Here is a 6,188-nt window from a genome sequence, read left to right as displayed (position 1 = left end):
CATTAACAAACCTAGTGGAAAAATGTATTTAACATTATAAATATTAATAACATCCACAGAAGGATGTTTATGAATAGCTTTTCATAAGTCCAAGGACGTACTAATTAATATGATGATGTTCTTACTTGCGATAAAGATGCATCGAAAATACTAGCGTTTTATATAATTTGTAAAACTAAAATATCGTTAAAATTTAAATACTTTGGTGGAAAAATAATGGAGAATTTAAAATCAGAAGAAAAAACTCTCGAGAAAAAGTAAGTAAAATTTTTCTGCTATACTCTTAAAAAGGTTATAAATTAAATTTATGTTTTAAAGGAAAATTATTATAGTGGAGATTGTAAATTAATAAATAAAACAAATATAAGTGAGGAACAAATAAACACGCTTTCTTTCTATTTATTTGTATAGCTAATATTGAAAGTTAAAAAAAAACCATAAACTTTTTCCAAAATAACAACAATTGCTTTTTAAGAAAAATAGTTGATTTATTTGTGTTGTTTAAATAAAAAACTTGTTATTTGTTATATTATTAATTAATTAATTGTAAATATAAGCTTAAAACGTGTTTAGATTAAATGGCATTGTAATGATATTCGCTACTACTGTAACTGTGGATAACAATTCACAATTTTACAAACCCGTAACTATCGTGAAAAGTATAATTCGAAATACATAAAAATTCATTATTTAATTTCATAGACAAGTTATAAAAACTTGTTACAAAATACGGAATTAATTTTACAAACTTTCGTGATGTTATGTTTCTGAATTGTTTGTCATTTAAAGCATTTATGACATTATCATTCTTCTAGAATGTTTTTAATTTAAAAGTGTTTTAAAAGTAGTAAAACCCGTATAAATTAAATGTAATTAGTAACTGACATCTTAAAAACCTTAATTTATTTTATGAGGATTACACAATCTCATCAATTATTTTATATGTCGCGAAGTCGAAGAAGTTAAGAAAGTTTGTTGAGAAAATAATAATAATTATCAGTCTAGTTTTCAATTTTATAAACAGTGCAGATTTCACTTAAAAATTGCGTATTTTTTAATTTATGATTATTATAACGTTATATTAAATTAGATAAAATAATTAATGTTTTTTTAGGAATTAAAATTATTNAATGCCGAACAATTGCATAATTAGAGTTTCCAACGTAAGTGTAGGACCCGACAATTAAAGTAAGTTCAGTGAGTAATACATAAAGGAATATAAATAATACACATAACCCATTCTTAGGGTAAAGGACAGAGCCGACAATGATGAGCGGGGCATTAGCCCCAGAATGTACCTTTTGAGAACAATACCATAACCGGATTAATTAACTTAACCAACAACAACAACATAAGACCGCTTATTCGGCGACGGTTTGGTGAAACCACTCACGTTGTCGTCAAATACGTCTTCAATAAATTGTCGGCGGGATGGCAGGGCCAACGTCAGTATGTTGACACCAGATAGGATAGGGTTAAACGTCTCGTCCTAACTCGCGATTTGTAAATAAACGTAGAGTAGGAGGGCTGATTCGATCGGTGAGTGGGGAGGTCGGTGAATAAGTCAACAGGCTGTCCGACGTTCGCGTAAGACAGGCAGCGAAATTAACAAATACGACAAAAGTTTAATATAAAAATCTAAATCTAAGGTTGCAAGAAGCGGATAAAAACACAATTAAATACTACGCGTGAACGTATCGCTCGTAGGCGTTCCCGGTTTAGGTACTTTCACGGAGAGAGAGAGTTACAAACTTTCTAACTAAATACCTCTGTGAGATATAAAGATGATTAACGGCGAGCCAGTGCCCCGCCGGCACTTGTGCAGTTTAGGGGGTACGACTGTTTGAGCAATTTCTTCCATGAAATTAACCGATTCTAGATTATTTGATTCAAACATTTCCAAAACACGTATAATTTTTTTGAAATAATCGATATAAATTATGCTATAAAAATTCTAGGAATACTTAACGAGTGTGCGCTGTTCGAAGACCTCTTGCTTAAGCTTGTTTTAGTTTGGGGGGCGGCACATCAAACGACGTACACGTACGAAGCGTGTCACGTGACATTTGTCGGTGCTATTCGGTCACGTGACTAATCTCTGATGTGTTTCCTCATAACTTATTTTTTTGCGGAGAATCCTCTAAACTTTGCAGACATCACGTGATACATCATAATATACTATAGTATTTTTATTGTAATTAGAAACGACTTATCATTGACTATATGAAACAACAAAGATAAAACCGCTCGCTATCGACAATAACTCTATCATGATATATGTTATGATGATGAATATTAGTCAGATGCGACATAAGATGTCTAATGTCTTGATGTAAGTAAATATAATTAAATTTTGTTTAAGACCTGAGATTAGGCCACTTAAAAGCACAGCAAAATTATTGGTTATATATTGCATTATTATGCGTTATTTATTATAAATTGATTTTAATTCATATTTCAAATGGAATGATGTTTTAATATTTCTATTAATGATGTCTCCAAAGTTCAGCGAATTCTTTGCAAAAACGGTGTTATTAGGAAACACGTCAGAGATTAGTCACGTGACCGAAGAGCACCGACAAATGTCACGTGACACGCTTCGTACACGTCCGTCGTCCGATGTGCCGCCCCCAATATAAAACAAGCTTAAGCAAGGGGTCTTCGAACGGTGCACACTTGTTAAGTATTTCTACAATTTTTATAGCATATTTTATATGGATTACTCCAAAAAAATTATACGTGTTTTGGAAATGTTTGAATCAAATTAGTCTAGAATCGGTTAATTTCATGAAAGAAACCGCTCAAACAGCCGTACCCCCTAAACTGCACAAGTGCTGACAGGTCTAGCTGTTGTCTTCTATGGGAAAGTCCGCTTTAGGCTGTTTCAGATGTGAAGAGACAGGAGTCTTCTTATTCTGCCGTGGAGTCCGTCTTGTGATCGCCTTCCTAGGGAAGTCTGGAAAATCTGTTGGGAACAGGGTGGCTGGAGATGTTCACCTGCTGTATGGTGTCCACTGGGTATAGCCGACGAGTGCCTGGTGAATAGAGCTATTCTATGCTCTCAGGGACGAACGCCCCGGAGTGCGGGTGCTTCGTCCTTGTATTCGTTTTTTGGTCTGGACAAATGATCAGGTGATCTATTGTTTAGTGACGAATCTGCAGATGTGAGGTCAGAGGTGTCTATCGATGATGTAAAGATGTCGCTTAAGTGAAGCTATCATGATCATATTAGGCTCGAAACTTGTACAATGCCTTTTATTTACTTGTTCGAAGGTTGACTTAATCCTCCATTAAAAATAGGTTGTTTAATTTTATACTTGATTGTTATAATTCCCGAAAAGTTGTTGATGATAAAAGTGATATTCAGTCCGTTTTCTGTGCGATGTTTTCATAGACAAAGAAATAGGATAAAGAATTTCCTTAAATTAACGCAAAATCGGACCTACGATCCTCACACATCCAACACTTCACAATTTCAAAGCCTGATTTGTGCCATGCAACTTTCTGTTCAATCATCGATTTAGTAAAAACTTATATAAATACTTTTTTCTCAATCTTCACCAATTTCCGACATTAAAAAACTATTTTATCATTATTCATTTTATACTCATTTCCAAAGTTTCTCTAGACAAAGAAGAACATATCTTCATTATCTAATTCAGAAAAATTCAAAAAAAATAAATTGTTACATCTCATAAAACATTGAAAGCTTTCATTTGAATTGAATTCTGTAATACGATGTTTAATATTCTGACAGAGAAACACTGAAGTTAAACCTTCTCTAAAACGTTCGAGCTTGTAAGTCAATAATAGCTTAGTCTAAATTCTGTACTCGAGAGAGAATTTCGTTTGTCCACTTACCTTGTCAATCAATTCGCTATTTTTCTAGATTCGAATGAAACAATAACAAGAAATCTGGTTTTAGATTAACATCCAAAACTCCTCCCTCGTGCATTGTTTGTTTGTTTGTTTAATTTATGACAACGCAACACTTGGGCGATCTGCCTAGGGAATGTCTTCCGAGAAACTGGCGTTTTAAAGGAAACTGGCGTTACAGACGTGGAGGAAATTTGGAAAACTTCACGTGGCCAACCTGCTTGAGCGAGGCGCGAACCAACAACAGAACACCCAGTGTTCAGGGTACAAAGACCGGTTGGCCACTGGTGGGCACAACTCTCGTGCATCGCCTTTATTTATTTAACACTAGCTATACCTGGCCACGCGTTGCTGTGGCTCAAATGTATGTACTATAAATGTATAAACTCCCCGGCGAAGGGAATTTCGAAAAATTCCTTCTTAGTGTACATTCTCTTGACGTACCCTATTAAAACGCAATCAAAAACGCAAAAAAAACCGCATATAAAATAGTTTAATAGAAGCCGAGTTCTTCACTGTAAGCCTTAATTTTGTTCCTAACATCCGTGGATGATGGAATTTCGACATCTATGTAATATAAAAACACGCGCGTGTTAGAATGCAACGTTGTTTCAAAATTTCAAAGCAATCGGTTAAGAACTGTCGTAAATTTAAAATTTTGAACAAACGAACATTTACATTTTTATTTATATAGATTGTTAAATTCAATTTTTTTACATCTTTTATTGTTTTTTTTATATNAAAATAGTATAATACAAGCAGAGTTCTTCACTGTAAGCCTTAATTTTGTCCCTCTCCCCCGTGGAGGTGGAATTTCAACATCTACATAACATAAAAACGTGCGTATTAGAATGCAAAGTTGTGTCAAAATTTCAAAGCAATCGGTTAAGAACTGTCGGAGGTTTAAAATTTTGAACATACGAACATTTACATTTTTATTTATATAGATTGTTAAATTCTATTTTTTTACATCTTTTATTGTTTTTTATATGGAATATATTAAACAGATTTTTTAACATATTACTGTTTAAAGCAAATGTAGTATTTAATTTTTAATAACATTAAAAACAATAACAGTTTTCAATCCGTATGATAATTAACATTTAACAGATATTGTAGTAACGAAAAAGTAATTATAGTAATTATTTGATATAAAATAAAATTATAATTTTTTCCAGATCAATATCACAGATAATTATATCCAAAATATCTTAGCTATGATTAAGCAAATAATTTCCAATGACTTGTTGTTCGACGGTTGACTTCCTCCTCCTTTAACAATAGGTTGTTTAATTTTACACTCGATTGTTATAATTCTCGAAAAGTTGTTGACAGTAAAAGTGATATTTAATGTTTTTTTGTGCGATGTTTTCTTAGCGATCGCGACAGAGAAATAGGATCAAGAATTACCTTAAATTAGCGCAAAATCGGGCCTACGATCCTCACACGTTCAACACTTCACAATTTCAAAGCCTGATTCGTGCCAAGCAACTTTCCGTTCAATTATCAATTTAGTAGAAATTTCTTACATAAATGCTTTTTTCTCAACCTTCACCAATCTCCGACATGTAAAAAACTATTTTAGCATCATTCATTTTATATTCATTTCCAAAGTTTCTCTAGATAAAGAAGAACATATCTTCATTATCTAATTCAGGAAAATCCCAAAGAAATATATTGTTTTTTTTTCTAATATATTTTATTTTTTTTATTTCTCAAAACGAGACTGTGGCCAGGTTGGCCTTTTACAAGCATCTTAAAGCGAAAATCAACAAAACCAACAAAACAAAACAAAACAAAACAAAACCAAAAACAGGAGTCGAGCTAAGAAAGAAAATTACATTCTACCTCAAGTCCAAAAATTAATTAATTAATTTTTGGANAAGGCTTAAAAAAAATACAATACTAAACTAATAATAATTGTAAATTTTGTTTATTTTGATTAGAGTCCTGGTCCCTCTAATGAATTCACCAGAGTTTGCTAAAGTTTTCAACTGTCCTTTGAAAAGTTACATGAATCCCGAGCATAAATGTCGATTGTGGGGATGAAATATATTTACTGTACATTAAAATTCGAAACTTGTATAATATATTTTCCATTGATTGAATTAGACATTTGTTTATACAAATTTTATTATCCAAAAATTAAAAGAAATTTTTGAAAATTTGCTATTTGAGATTAAAGTTAATCGGTATATTATAATTGAAAGAATGAAAAGAAAGAAATTAGCCAGAATAGTAATATTAAAAAATATTTATTTCAGAATATGTTATTGACTACTTACTTCATATAAATGAATCACATTTTAACA

The sequence above is a fragment of the Centruroides sculpturatus genome, unplaced genomic scaffold (genome assembly GCF_000671375.1).
Source record: "Centruroides sculpturatus isolate CEXI.00-Female unplaced genomic scaffold, Cexi_2.0 scaffold96, whole genome shotgun sequence".
Lineage (NCBI taxonomy): Eukaryota > Metazoa > Arthropoda > Arachnida > Scorpiones > Buthidae > Centruroides > Centruroides sculpturatus.
Note: the sequence above shows the minus strand (reverse complement) of the source record.